The sequence below is a fragment of the Anas platyrhynchos genome, chromosome 4, assembly GCF_047663525.1.
Source record: "Anas platyrhynchos isolate ZD024472 breed Pekin duck chromosome 4, IASCAAS_PekinDuck_T2T, whole genome shotgun sequence".
NCBI classification, from domain to species: domain Eukaryota; kingdom Metazoa; phylum Chordata; class Aves; order Anseriformes; family Anatidae; genus Anas; species Anas platyrhynchos.
In genome coordinates, this window is record NC_092590.1 from 9,343,516 (window position 1) to 9,357,867 (window position 14,352).

Below are 14,352 nucleotides of genomic sequence, written 5' to 3' on the forward strand. Positions count from 1 at the left end.
TCGCTGCATAATCATTAGGTGGCTGCGGCGTTCAGCTGCCAGGCGAGGAAAGGTCCCAGCATATTAAGCGGGTGAAAAGTTTCTGAGCTTCAAAACCGCGGTGGTAAGGATTTTCCGGTGAGCCATTTGCTGCTGGTTTGCGATCCATCTTCTGCTGCTGCGCGAGACGTGAGAGGGAGTGGTCTTTTCAGCAGGGCTGGAGGAAGTCTGAAGTGTTGTGGGGTCTCTGCTCCCGCTGGATTTACGGCTCCCAACGCATCCTGGGGCTGGCTCCACCGGGGTCTCCGAAGGTAGCAGTCATTCTGGCAGAGACATTGTATTACATCAGGAACTGCCTAAATGTTGGGGTGATTTTAGCTGATATCTCTTTCACATTTTATTGAACATCATCTGCAAATATGCAGGCTTGCGGGAGTGAAATTACAAACCTCCATCTGTAGGAAGTCACCTAAAGAAATGGCTTGGTTTTTCTCCTCCTGAGAGCGCTGTAAACAGCCAGCGCTCAGTGAAACCTGCAGCCACACAGCAGCTCTGTGTTTGGAGCTGATTTTTTCAGGGAATAAAAATGAAGCTACGTGACACTGGGCGTTTGTATGGCTTGTGTTTAGAGATCTGAGTATGTGTTCGGCTATACTGTGGGTTTTTTTTGGTTGGTTGTTTTATTTGGTTGGTTGTTTTTTTTTGGTTGTTGTTGTTTGTGGTGTTTAAGTCCAGAATTATCTTCCTAAGAAAGAACCTCTCCCACCGTTTCCAACTGAGGCCTTGGATTTGGTGGGGACAGATCTATGAAATACTCCTTTCAGGCCATGTGATGAGCGAATCAATAAATCTAGGCTGCTACAGTGTGTGCATGTGGATTCCCCAGCCTCTTCCTGACAACGCTAAAGGGATTGGGATTCCTTTCCGTGTAAATCCAGGAGGAGGAGGAGAGCCAAAGCCTGCGTGGAAAATCTCGTCCCTTCTCACAGCACAGTGCAGAATTGACACCTCCTTGCATGTCATCTCTGCAATGAATCGCCTTGCGCTAGCCAAACCTGGAGGAGCCTAACGTGGAATAATTTGATGATGGGGACGTGTAGCAAGATGGACAGCAATCAGAAGGATGCGAGAGGATGCAAATTAAAGTAAGGCATAGTTTGCTCTAACCAGGCAGCTTGCTTCAGGTGGGATACTTCAGACTCACTTCCATTTGTGTGTGAATTTGGCCCGTGCTGTCTGAGGGACGAAGCAAGCCCTCATCATTATTTCCCGTTGCTATGACAGGGAGATTTAAAACACCAACATTTTTAAATGCCTGGTTTTAGAGGGAGCTATGAAATGGATATGGTTCTTCTTTTATTTCTGAGTTGTACGCTGGGAAAACAATGCGCCGGTGTAGCTCTGAGCAGAAATCACTGCAGCCTGTTAAAACAAATTAGGAAACATGCTTTCAAATCTTAATATAATTTCTAGAGGAAGGAGCCTCTTGACTTGAATGGTAAAGGTCTGAAAATGGTCAGAGAGAGTCATAGAGCTAAGTGGGGATCCCAATTACAGATTAGCAATAATGCAAATGTTGCTGCAGAGGGACCACTCAGCCGCTGTAGCTCGGGAGCTGCGGCTGCGACTAGAGCACAGGCATAAAAACCTCTCTTTCATTATTGTTTTTAATTATCTGCACAACCACGGAGCTGGAATACCTGCTGCACACCGAGGCCCTTTGTGCGAGCCCAGCAGCAGAGGCTGTGCAGGCCGAGGACCCTATTTTTTTGCCTTCTGGAGGATGTGTAGCTGAATTTCGCTTTCGTCCGGATGCCTCTCCTTCCCACCTCCTCCTCAGCTTCACCGGCTGCTTCCCTCCTGCTGCAGGCAGGTGAAAAACGATGGGTATGTGTGAGGGCATGAGGTGCCCTTTTTGGAAGCAGGGCAGAAGGAAGCTGGAGTAGGGCCCAGGAAAAGGCAGGGGAAGTGATAACGTTGGCTAAGGCTCCTTGGGGGAGTGAGAACCGAGCGTACACGTGCATCAGGGGGAAGACTGGTCCTCTATGCCCATTATTAAGTGAGGATGGGGAGGAAATGATGAGCAAAGTCATCACAGCACGGAGCTCCTAAACGAGGGGCAGCTGGAAGGTGGCACAGGCCTTGGGAAGACGGCTGGTGGAAAGCAGGGAGCGTGGATAAATGCGAATCATCTGGCCTACACCGTGCGTATCCGCGGGAAGGGAACAGAGCCACAAACACGGCGAGTCGGTAATCGCGCTTCCTCAGAAACCGTCGAGAGCCAGGGAAGCTCCAGAGAGCGAGAGGAAGAAGCAAAGGTGAAATTCCACCCTGAGCCCAGCTGGGCCGAGCAATTAAAGCCCAGTCAATCCAGCAGCAGTCCTCCGGGAAATAACGCGGCGAGCAAGCGGAGGAGGAAAAAAAAAAAAAAAAAAAGAAGAAAAATCTTCAAGAAAAGAGGAAATGATGAATGGTGGGGGTGGGGGGCGGCCGCCTGCCCTGGGGAAGAGCGCTGCAAAGTGAATTCCTGCAAGTTCAGATCCCAGCCCGGGGCTGAGCTGTGGCTCCTCGCTGCTCTCCCAGCTCTTCCGAGGGGCAGCGGTGTCTAATCATTAACACTAACAACCAGCACGCTATATAAAAAGCATATAAAAACATCCCGGCCGCGCTGTGCCATTTAGGATCTGGCTGAATTTGGAAAAAAAGGGAACAGAAAATCCAGGGGACGAAATAAGTGGTGAGGGTTGGAAACGTGTTTTAATTTCCTACAGTGGCTAACCTGCGTTTCGGGCTGTTTGGTGAGGTTATTTCATATCGGAGCGTCAGCCCAGCAAGGGCTGGGTTTTCAATTAGAGGCTTCCTCCCCGTAACCGCAGGGTCTGCCACGAGCCCCAGAAGCCTTCCCAGCTTAAATGCCGCTGCCAGCCCCTATGTCTCTGCAGAGCGTTTAAGCTCTGTCAGGGCTTTGCCAAAATCCTTTTAGTGAAAAGAGATGAGTGAATTCTGGTTATCGGGGATGGAGGATACTGCGGTAATTAGACCTAGAGCCCGGTCCGAGATGGGTTTGGCTGCAGGTGGGTGTCCTTCTGGGTCAGGTTGCCTTTTAGCTGGGTCAGTTTGGGGATCAGGATTGCTCCAACGTGGTTTTATTGTGCCTGCTGCTGCCAGCACGAGGGAACAAGGGCAAACAAAGACTTGGAAAGGGGAAGGGGGCCAGTGCCCGGGTACCGACAGCAGGGACCCCATCCAAGTAAGGGGCTGGCACAGGCATGAGTCTTGCTACAAATGTGTGCGTACGTGTTCGTGACTCAGGCCGGATGACAATTGCAGTTTGCTTGCCTTTTGCTCCATGCTTTTGCAGGATATTAGCTTTTTTATTATTATTTTTACCTTTTTTTTTTTTTTTTTTTTCCTGGGGAGCGGGGGTGGGGAGAGGTGGTGGATAGCGAGGGGCAGCCGGGGTGATTTTTGTCCATTAAATGTGGCTCTAAACTGGAATGCGAGAAAATCTGGGCGACACAGCAAACCTAACAAAGGGAGAAACACCGGGAAAGCTGGAAAATAAGAGCAGGGGAAGTAATAAAAACGAGAATCGGATCGGAAAAAAAAGAATACAAAACCCTTGGCGTGAGGGCAGAGCGCTGGAGAAGAGAGGGGAGGCGCGGAGAGCCGAGAGATTTCTGGCAGGTGTTGAGCCTGCTGCACACATCCCTTGCACAACAGCGAGTGGCTAGGCAGGGAGAATACAAAGGAGCGTGACTGACATAAGCACAGTCACCATGCCAATGAGCACAAGTGCCTGGATGCATTAATAGGCCAGGGGGAAGACGCGAAGGCGACGGGAGCACGAGGTGAGCCCTATCGGCGGCACCAGACGCCAGCCTGCCACCCGCTTCCACCTCCAGGCAAAAAGGGCTCTCTGGGCGTTTTGGGAGCCCGCACAACCAGTCCCTGACACCCACACCTTACAAAAATGCTGGCTGTGCTCAGCCTGCGTGGCAGCTAGGGATGGAGCTCGTCTTCGGGGTGCAGCTTGGGGTGACGGGGCAGGCGGCAGCCCCACGCTGCTCTCGGAGCACGCTGGCATCCAGCAGGCTTTGTGCTCCCTGCTTCGAGCCTTGCCTTACTGCAAAAGTACAGGGAAAAAAGGGCCGGAGCTGCCTCTTTCCAGGCCTTCACCCGAATGCCTGGTGCCTTTCCCCATTATTTCTCCCGTGGCGTTTCTTTCCGTGCGTTATCCCGGCCCTGCCGCCCCGGCTGCACGCTGAGCGCAGCAAGCATGCAAATGCCCCCTGATGTCTCGGCCCCGGGTCAGCTATTCTCACGGCTGACTGACAGCCGGGCCTCCAGCAGCACGCTGGTTTTCCACTCGGAGGGTGAATGGCTGTGTAGATAAGCAGTTGGGCTCTCTCAGACGCCCCAGAAGCTATTGTGTCTCTCCGCGCGCGGACCTACACACGGCCTGCTGCTGCGCGCCACGTGGGACACCACTTTGCTCACCGAACGGGGAGGGTCGCTGCCTTCCCTACGGCTCTTCAGCCATCGCTGCGACTTCTCATCCCTCCCCTCCAGTCTTTTAAAGCTCTCGTCTTCAGAATTTGCTCTCATTTAGTGAGCGGACCCCCCTTTTTACTGCTTCGTGCCTGTGCCATGTCTTTGCTCTGCAGACTACTGGCAGAAGCCATTTGCCTAGCAAGATTGTGGTTAAAGCATCTCACCTTTCATCTTTTTTTCATCTTTTTATCAGTCTTTCTACCTGCCTACAGCTGCTGGTGGTTGACAAGCATCTGCCTCCTAATTTTTTTTCCCCAGCCAGGCTTCCAGCCCTTTTATTCCCTCGTAAAAGGCTCTCTGCTGCCTTTGTACACGCGTTACGTAGCACCCGTTGGCTGGAACGAATCTGACAGGTGCAGAAGTGGAAACTAGATGGTTTTGGGTATTTTTAGGGGGGTAAACAATAATGTTGTCCTTTTTTAATATTTGCATTTTGTGTGGGGAGCTCCTGGCGTTGGTTACAGACTCCTGAAGAGCTCCTTGGCTAAATTTTGGGTTGTTCATTTTCTAGCAGCTTTCTGCAGGTCTTTGCGATTCCTGTCTCCGCTCTCTTTTTCTCAGAGCTGTGTACGAAATAGTTGTAGGAAGATGCTTTTTTAAAATGCAGTGCCAAAAAGAAAAAAAAGTGGGATATCTGCTAGCATCATAGTAAGTAGCAAAGAGGGAATTTAGTAGGCTGGAGGAGTTTTCTAAAGCCCTACTCAACACTTCACATTTTATGATTCTTAATGACAAATGGTGATTGTGAATATTCATGATTTTTTCCCTGGGTTAATGTCATAACCTTTGCAGTAAAAAGGCTGTTTTCACCGGTAATAGCTACCTTTCGGTTTATTTCTGCTTGGTTTTTGTTGTTGTTGCTGCTGCTGGTGGTGATGGTGTATTTTGTTGTTGTCGTGTGTTTTTTTTTTTCAGAGATAGCCCCACAATTAACATTCCAAGTGTGAGAAAGTAATTTTTCTTTTTTTTTTTAATTTTTTTTTTCCCCTGGGGTGTGAAAGGGAAAATACATTTTAAAAGTCCCTCATGTCATGTCTTCATTGAGACAATGCGGCTCTTTACTTTCAGGCTCTTGGTTTTTTATCTCGGTGCTTTTACGCTGCTGGAAGAGGTGCCTGAATTCGGCTTTTCTTCAGAAAAGAACTGACTGCTACAACTCAGCATGCAGTGGGAAGAATTTGTTTGTCCTTTTGAGCATGAAGAATTTTGCCTCTCTTTGTTTCTCCCATTTATTCCGAACGCCAATTTAGCATTTTATCTGCAATTACCTTGCATCCTTTCCCCTGGTCAGCATGCACTCCTCCAGTCCCTTTTTCCTGCCTGTGACTGTGCTTGGTGCCTTGCAGTCATTCCGTCTCACTTTGCTGCGCTGAACTGGATGTGCCCTTTATCTGCCCGTAAGCCTAATTTATTCAAATCATGTTAAATTTCCTTGCTCTGCGCACCATTTTGCACTTATGTGCTATCAGCAAAAAATTTCCACTTTAAAAATTATATCCCCTGCAGGCCATTTATGTAAAGTTGAACAAAAGCGGGCATCGTGCTGAAATTTGGGAGCGCTGCCTCGGTACCGTCCCTCTGGTCACCCTGAACCATTCCATTTTACTGGCATCCCGCTTCGTGTCCCAGGGATGATTGTGAAGCCATTTGCTGTTTCTTGCTCCTTTTTTATGCCACGCTCACTGATTCTGCAGCTCGATCTCTTCATGGGCTGTGACACCGCGTGAATATCGTCTTCCATCGGGATAAATTCCGCCTGTCACTTCACTTCTGCCATACTTTAGGACAGCTCCAGGAGAACTTTGCAGCACAGTTGACAGGTATGGTGTGAATCAGGGCTGCCTCTCCTTCCCCAGGCTGTGTATTTCCCTGGGTTGCATAATCCCGTCCCGTATTCATGTTTTCAGTATCCGTTCTGTGGCTGCAGTCAGGATTACTGGTGAGGAGGTTCCTAAATCTTCCATTGATTCAAAAAGAAAAAAAGAAAAAAAGAAGAAAAAGCTGGAGTAGCTACCTTCTAGGCACCTCCAGCCATACCTTCCCCAGGAAGCTATCAAGCAGTATTACTGAAGGTTTTCCAATTTCCCTTGCTATTTCCTTCCAACTTCTGAGATGCCGTTAATCTACGTCTTGGGCCCTGTCAACTTTTAATAGTTCTAATTAACTAACTACCTGTCCAGATTGGATCGTAAAGCCTTTTAACATCTCATTTTTTTCCCCCTAAAGAAAATGTATCCTTGTTTCCGGGATGTGACCTTCAGCTTCTTCTGTAAATACTCAGGCAAGGAATATTAATTCGGGCTCATTTCAGCATCAGTCTCATCTGTCACTGGCTTCTCACTCATACCCTCTCCTGGCCCCACTGATTCCTTCCCTGGCCGCGTGCTTTTAATATATCGAATGAAAGATCTCCATTGAATTTCTTCACATCCTTGCCATTTTTTAAAAGCATTTGCTGCTGCAGAATTTCCTGCCAGTGTTTGTAATTGCCCAATTTTGAATGCAATGTCATCGGCAGACCTGCTAAGTAATATAATCATCATGCAATAGAGGAAACTGAAACCATGGCGTGGGCCCGAACGGAGAACTTGTCTGGAACTGGATATTTTGAGGGAGAAGTGGCTGCAGTTTTGCAGTGGGTGGAGAGAGACCAGGATCTGGCTGTGTCTGTGGAATAGCTCACAAATTACCTGAGGCTTTTTAGCACGGCGTAGCTGTGATGCTGGCTAATGTTAAGGGCTCTAAACAAGGTTTTGTAGGGTATTCACTGGGAAATCTGAAACTTGCCAGGCGCCTTTTTGGGGGAAAGCTTGTCTTTCCTCGGGAAAAAAATTGTTCCTTGTTCTGAAATAGCTCCTTTCCTCCCTAGAAAGTTCGTTCCTGTCTCTGTTTGTCTATGCTTGGCCTTTTTGTGGCACCTCCATGCATTCTGGTGCTGGATTGCATGGCTGTGCTGGGCTCTCTGCATTCAGCTCCAGTGTCCTTACGAGCTTGGGTCCCCCTCTGATGGCCTTTTTCCTCCTACCGTGCAGATGGTTGGCTGAAAGACCTGTTCCAGGGCTCTCAGCGCAGGGCGTGGAGGAGCTGCCCTGCAAGGGATGTTTGTGGCGGCCCAGCGAGGTGGCTCCAGACGGCTCTGTGACCCGGAAAGCACCTTTGGAGAGGCAGCCAAAAGAGACGCCGGCCCCCAGGCCTGCAGGAGTCACTTGCGGGCTTTTGCAGCTCATTAAGCAGATCAAGAGAGGGCAGAGGTGACGTGAAACCAGCGTGGTTTATCTGCGAGGTCCCTGTAGCCTGCCTGAAAGCCTGTACAGAGGTTTGCTGGCTGCAGAAGGCGTGCAGCCTGTACCAGCGCTTGGCTGAGCTGTGCAGAAGCCAGCCTGATGTTTTGTGGACCCGGCTGTAGCTTCAGAGGGGCCGTGTGGGGACAGCAGCTCGCCAAGAGGTAGCTCGGTGCTCTGTTTTGCAGGGTGCACACACCTAGGAGGAGCAGGGAGAGTCACTGCAGAAGCTGTTTCAGCTCAGCAGTCACTGCTCCTACCTTTTTTTTTTATACCTTAATGTCCTAAATCATATTCTCTGTGTTGCTTAATACCACATCTGGCATTCTTCCCTTCCTTGTCGGTTTATGTACACATTAAATTAGAAAGCAGCCCAGCACCAGATCAAGCTTTGCTTCCTCCGCTTAATGTAATCCACTCTGAGGTCGAGATAATTAAACTCTCCCGCTTTCGCTGCCGTGGCCTTTTACATGTTTCTCCCCATGTATGCTGTCCTTCATACCTCCCTTTAAGCAACCATGGGCAGAGAGTGGTCCATGCCCATACAAAATGGCTGTCATTATTAAACGGGATCCATACAAATTTTTTTGGAAGGCCATGGGGTCAGGCTCTGGGCGTCCACCTCTGTAAAGTTGTCCTCTCATCGGTCCCGGTGGTTGGCAGTCTCGTGATGTGTCCTCTCGGTGCTCTGCACAAGTTTTTAGGGTGGGCTCCCCCTGTGAGAGAGCGATAGGGGCAAGAAAGGAAGGGAGAGGAAAACAGAAAACCATTGCTGATGCTCTGAGCTCAAAACACGCTTGGCTCTAGCCAAGGCTTTCCCAATTTAAATTCAGAATTGTTCCAATTTTATTTCAAAGTTGAAATAAGATGTTGTACCACTGTACACAGTTGTTTTCCCAGCTAAGCTTTTTCAGTCAGCAAAAGCTTAAATAATGTAAAATGTGATGTCACTTGAGAAAAAAATAATCCTGATCTTCTTTGTCACATGCTGTAGTGGAAATAACACTTAACAATGTTAGAGATTTAAATACGTTGGTATATCTGAGGACATGGTTTGCTTCCAACTTATTCTGAAAGAGAAATACAGAAACTTTTATTTTGGTTGGTTTTAATTTTGTTTTCTGTGAGTGAGTCTCTCTGTCACCCAGTGTAGGTGTTTTTTAGTGCCTACAGGGTACTAAATATTGGTATTTATGTTAAAGTGCAAGCATTACATGGTTGTACTCGCACACAGCACTTGCAGTTTCCTTCCCACATGGGAAGACACGCTGCTTCATTGGTAGTTGGGTTTTATGAAGCTGGCTAGGGGCCTGTGTAAGCAATAGCAGTGTTTTGCCTCAAGAGCTGATATTATGTAGAGGCCAAAATAACAAGCAAAATTCCCGGAGATTCGAGCATCTCGCGTTTGGCCAGGGTTCCTGGGGAAGGAAATATTTTGAATGCTGTTTGTGTAGCAATGGCATCGCAAGACACTCCATGTGGTTGCCTCGAACCGGGTGCTCAGGTAGGCAAGGCATCCACGCCATCGGATCGCGGGCTGGGTCCTCCCACCCCTGCCTGTGTAACAGAAGAGAGGCAGCTGCCCCGCTCCCTTTTGTTCCCTGAGCAGGTAAGTGTCTCTAGCCATTCCACTTTGCAGCCCCCTGGGAGGCTGACAGATGAAGCTGTGCTCCCGAGCCCTGAACATGTAATTTGCAACACGCAATTTGTGTCGCATCATAGCTAGCTGGAGCCCTGCTTTCTGGAGTACCCAAAATACAGCTACGGATAGATCGTGTCATGTCAGAAATGAAATGGAAGGTGAGAGTAATTGTGGACTGTATAATTAGAAGGCAGGAATCAGAACATCTAACTAATGGCAACACCTGGAATACCTGCACAAAAAGCTAATCACAAGTCAGCTTGGAAGCCAGGGAAGCCTCTCCACAGCTGTTTCTGCCCCTTTAAAAAGCTGCTCAATATATTGCAAATTACACTTTGATCACACTTCTGCCGGTGCAAACCACATGGAAGTCAAGCATAGGACAGTAATCTGACTCCTCGAGAAGGTCACATCCATGAGATTTAAAATGTAAGAAAAAAAAGTGGCACACAAAATGCTTTTCTAAATTTAGACGCCTGCCTATGAAATGGTGGTGTACCCAAGCCTAATAAAGGTTACTTGGTGTTACAGAGTCTAAAAGTCTGTCAGAAGTACAGGGGAGGAGGAGGAGAGAGAAGCAGCTTTACGGTCGTGTAAAAACAAAGCCTTTGTTTTCTCCTTTTAAATCCCTCTGCTGTGCCCTGATTGAACATAGGATGAAAAGCCACTGTCTGGAGATTTGAGGAAAACAAAGATTTTCTGTTTTTGCTATTACATTGAAAAGCTCTTTACTGTCTAAAATGTTGTCCCTTCTAAACTTTCTCAAACTTGTGGCTTAGGTTTTGCAGGATTACAACTGCTCCTGCCACAGGAATCTATTGTCGATAGGATGTGGTATTGCCGAGTGGTCCCTGTGGCCAAGAGCATCAGCTCTCTGATTTTTACATCAATTTTACGTGGTATTTTGGGTGAAGTATTTTCAGAATGAGGATTTTTGCTCTTAAAGGTGACGTGATGGCATGGAAGGGTGGTGTGTTTTGACCCAAACTCTGGGTTATTACATGGTGAGAATGACAGAGCGATGGGCTGAGGCGTTGCACTGAGGATGGCAGGCACGGTGTCGATAGGAGCAGTGGGCTCTTTCAGAATTGGGCCCTAAGACTTTATGTTACTTTTGAGCTGATATTTCTCTCCATTATCTAGATTGTCCAAAACACCCCTAGCATCCATTAGAGCTTGTCATGACAATTGTTTGGGGGGATAAAAAAAAAAAACAAACACCTTCAAGAAAACATTCTTCTGTCAAAATGCAGCATTTTACAAAAACACAAAATGTTTTGCAGAAGTGCGTTAGTTTCAGGGAAAATTTCTTGTGGAAAATTTTTGAGGGCTAGGCTGGAATTTTTTAGGAAAGCGTGAGAAGAAGAAGAGAACAACTATCTGAGAAACAGTATAACAGTATAATGTTTGGTGGTATCTACCAGGGGCCAAAGTCCCAGGCAGGGCTAAAGGCAAGACAATCAGCTTGAACTCACCTTTTCCACTTGTAAGTTGAAATGTCCCTCATAACTTTTTCACTTCTAAAACCATTTCCATTCAACACAGAAACAAAAGTCATCTCCGAAACTGGGCTCCCCCTCCTGTTTCCAAACCAGAAACGATTATTTTCCTGCTGATACTTCTCAAATACTTTGTCCATCAGGTAAAAATGAAAGGAAGCGGCCTGTACTGTGGTAGATGTTAGATCCAGTCATGTACAGTTAAAACACAGACCTTAAAGGCCAGAATGAAAGTTTTATGTTTGAGCGAGCAGAGGGGGAAGTCATGCCTCCCAAGGAGTATCTTCATTTGTGCTCACGTTGCTCTTCTCCACAGTTTGAAGGCGGTGCAGGCTATTCTGTGAGGAGTTGTTGCTATTGTGATGCTTGTAGTAAAAGCCAAATGTTCGTTTTCTTTCCCCTCCTCTCGTATGCCTCTTCATGGCCAATTGCAGTCTGTCCTCTAGGAAGGGTTTCCAAGAGAGGCAGATACCACTGACATCTTCGTGATAAACCACTTGAACAGAGATTCAAAGACGTTTCACTCACCTTTAGACGTTTCCACTGAAGTTGGTTTCAAATGTATGAGGAGACAAGCTCTGCTCTCCACAATACCTGTGTAAATCTGATGCAACTCGGTTGAAGTCAAGAGCTAAGCCCAAAGTTAGGCCTGGAAGTCTTATTTACTGTCTCAGAAAACATGAGACAGGAAAGGACCACACCGTGATGCAAGTATGGTGGATGCTGAAAAAAAAAAAAAGAGCAGTCAGGCGTTGGGACAGGTTGCCCAGGGAGGTGGTGGAGTCACCGTCCCTGGGGATGGACAAAGAAAGGTTGGACGTGATGCTTGGGGACATGGTTAGTGGGTGATACTGGTGGTAGGGGGATGGTTGGACCAGGTGATTTTGGAGGTCTCTTCCATCCTTAATGATTCTGTGATTCTAAGCCTAGCACCACGCAGACCTTCCAGGTGTCTGGTCTTGGAGAGCTCAGCCACCAAAGACAGACGTGTGTCCCAATGTCCCGGTCTGAATGGCAGCCGGGCCCCAAACCTGTTTGCTTGACCCTTGTAACTATTTGCACAGGCAAGGTGGAATGGAAATGAAAAAAATTCCATCCTGCACAATGGGTGGTTGAAGCTAGGGGTGAACTGACATGCTGGATTTCCTATTATAACTCCATATAGCAGGTATGACCCAGTTTGGGTGATAATACAGGAGAGATTATTATTATTATTACTTTTTAACTTATAAAGGATTTCGCTGTAGGAACTGTATGAATTCGAACACAATGATGCAAGGTTTTTATTTATTCAAAATAAGACAAAGAAGATCCATATGATTAATGTGTTCAAACTAAAAATCTCTAATAATCTATTATTAACTCATTAAAATATTTTAAACTAAATTGGTTATAATACTTCTCATGAAAGACTAGTTTGTGAAGGCGGGGGTTTCCTACCAAATGGAATAAAAAGCATTTCACATGCATGAAAAACTAGTGCACCACATTTCAGACTATAAATAAGGCAATTGTAAAATGTAAATGCTCAGAAACACTAGAAAAATCCAGCCAACAAAGCAGGGATCAGAAATTTATACCCTCGTTACTGGTAATTACAGTCACATTCTTTACTGAACTGTATTCCCAGCCAACACATAAAAGTGTCCTTATGCATTACCTGCTTAGCACGAAGTCACCCCGTGCACACATGTGCCAGGGAGCGAATCTCTGGCTATGTGGCCATGTTAGCACATGGAGCTCTGCATGCACTGCTGTAAATGTATCTGTCTACCTTTTAAGCAAAGTAGCTGAAAGCCCCTCAGGGTGTTCTTACGAAATGTAAATTCACTGACTTGGAGACCTCAGCATAAAATCGCTGCTTTTAGCGGATGGCAGTTTAACACTCTCCTTTCCTTAAGAAAGCGAGGAAAAAGAGATGCAATCCCATGGTTGTTTTTATGCATTCAGCATTTGTCTTTTTCTTTCTTCTTCTTCTTTGACAAAATAAAAGCATTTTAGGCATCTTTAAAAGTTGCTTTTTTTTTTCTTTTTTTTCTTTCCTTTTTTCCCCCCCAGAAATCAGTAATAAACTCTTACTGCCCTTGCAACAGATCAATCTCAAGCTGTCAATATTTCATATTAGATACTTCTGCTATCTAAGTTAAGAGGGAATCATGAGGCAAGATAAGCTTTCTTTTGGGTTGAGGTTGACACCTCCTGCCAGGACTGTTAATGTGCGTAAGAGGGAAAAAAAAGAAAAAAAGAAGAAAAAAAAGGCTCCCAACTGGGAGCTTAAATTCATTAGTGGTCTTCCTACAAGAATTTTGGCAATGCTGCATGGATCACATGCATTTTCTTTGAATGGCATATATACACTTGATTCAAGTTTCTTAGAAGTCCAAATAACTAAATTCATACAGACAAAAATACCATGCTAACATCCAGACTGGCAAGCACCCACATCTCCTTTGACTTCAGTGGAGCTGTTTGGGTTCCCTTATATCTGAAAATCAGGCCATTTCCAACGTAGAGTTGGGTGCCAATGCACCCCATGTCCAAATCTATTTGGCTGTCGTCATAAAGTGAGACCAAAACGCTCCTGCCTTTGGAAAGAGAGGATGTTACCTGGAAGACCAGGAGACTGTGGTGCCTTGAGCGCCTGCTGCAAGATTCAATCTAAATTATTCAATTTAAATTATTTTGAAGTAAGTTTGCGTTGTAGATGGGGCAACGAGCCCAGGAGATGTTACAGAAGACAGAAAGAAGATGCTACCTACTGCAGAGCAGTCAGATGATCCAAAGTCCTCGGTATCGCTACCTGGATGGTCTCAGTTTGGAAAACAGGCTATCTAAGACAAATGACAGGACCCAGAAGTTTTGCTCATCATCTTTCTGGCCGCTTGAAGGCTGAAAAGTAAGCATTAAGAATATTTAGTGTGTTTCAAGATCTCTGCATGCCTTTCTCAGGTGAATAGATCCAGTGTCCTAAAAGTGTTTTCCAGCTTTTTCTCAGTTTGAACGTGCCTAAACACGCAGCGGTGGAGGGGCAGACCCCCTGGGTAGAAGTTCTCTTACAAAAGGCTTCCTTTGCTCAGTTACTTTCTTTACCCTCTTGGAAATAGTTCATGGCAAACCACCAGTCTTGATGCATTTCAATAAGCTGATTCTCTTTGGGATCGTGGAAGGGCAATGCTAAAACAACCTTGAGTTTTAAAGCGTAGTGACATTCTATGTAAAAATATTCTCCAACTTCCTTATATTTGTTGCTGGTGGTGTGAAAAGGTCAGCTCTCTTCCATGTCTGAGCTAAAATGCTAACCTTCCTTGTCCAGTTCTCCAGATTTGCCTGGCTGCATGACAGGCACATGTCTGCTCTTTTTATGTTTCATCATAATTTATTTTTTTTAAGACCAAGA

The 14,352-nt window shown here is 46.4% G+C and overlaps 1 protein-coding gene across 14 annotated transcripts in view; it reads left to right on the top strand.

The window, feature by feature from the left end:
- Positions 1-14,352, top strand: part of CXXC4 (CXXC finger protein 4) — a 166,851-nt gene that overhangs the window by 48,295 nt on the left and 104,204 nt on the right. The window lies entirely within an intron of this gene.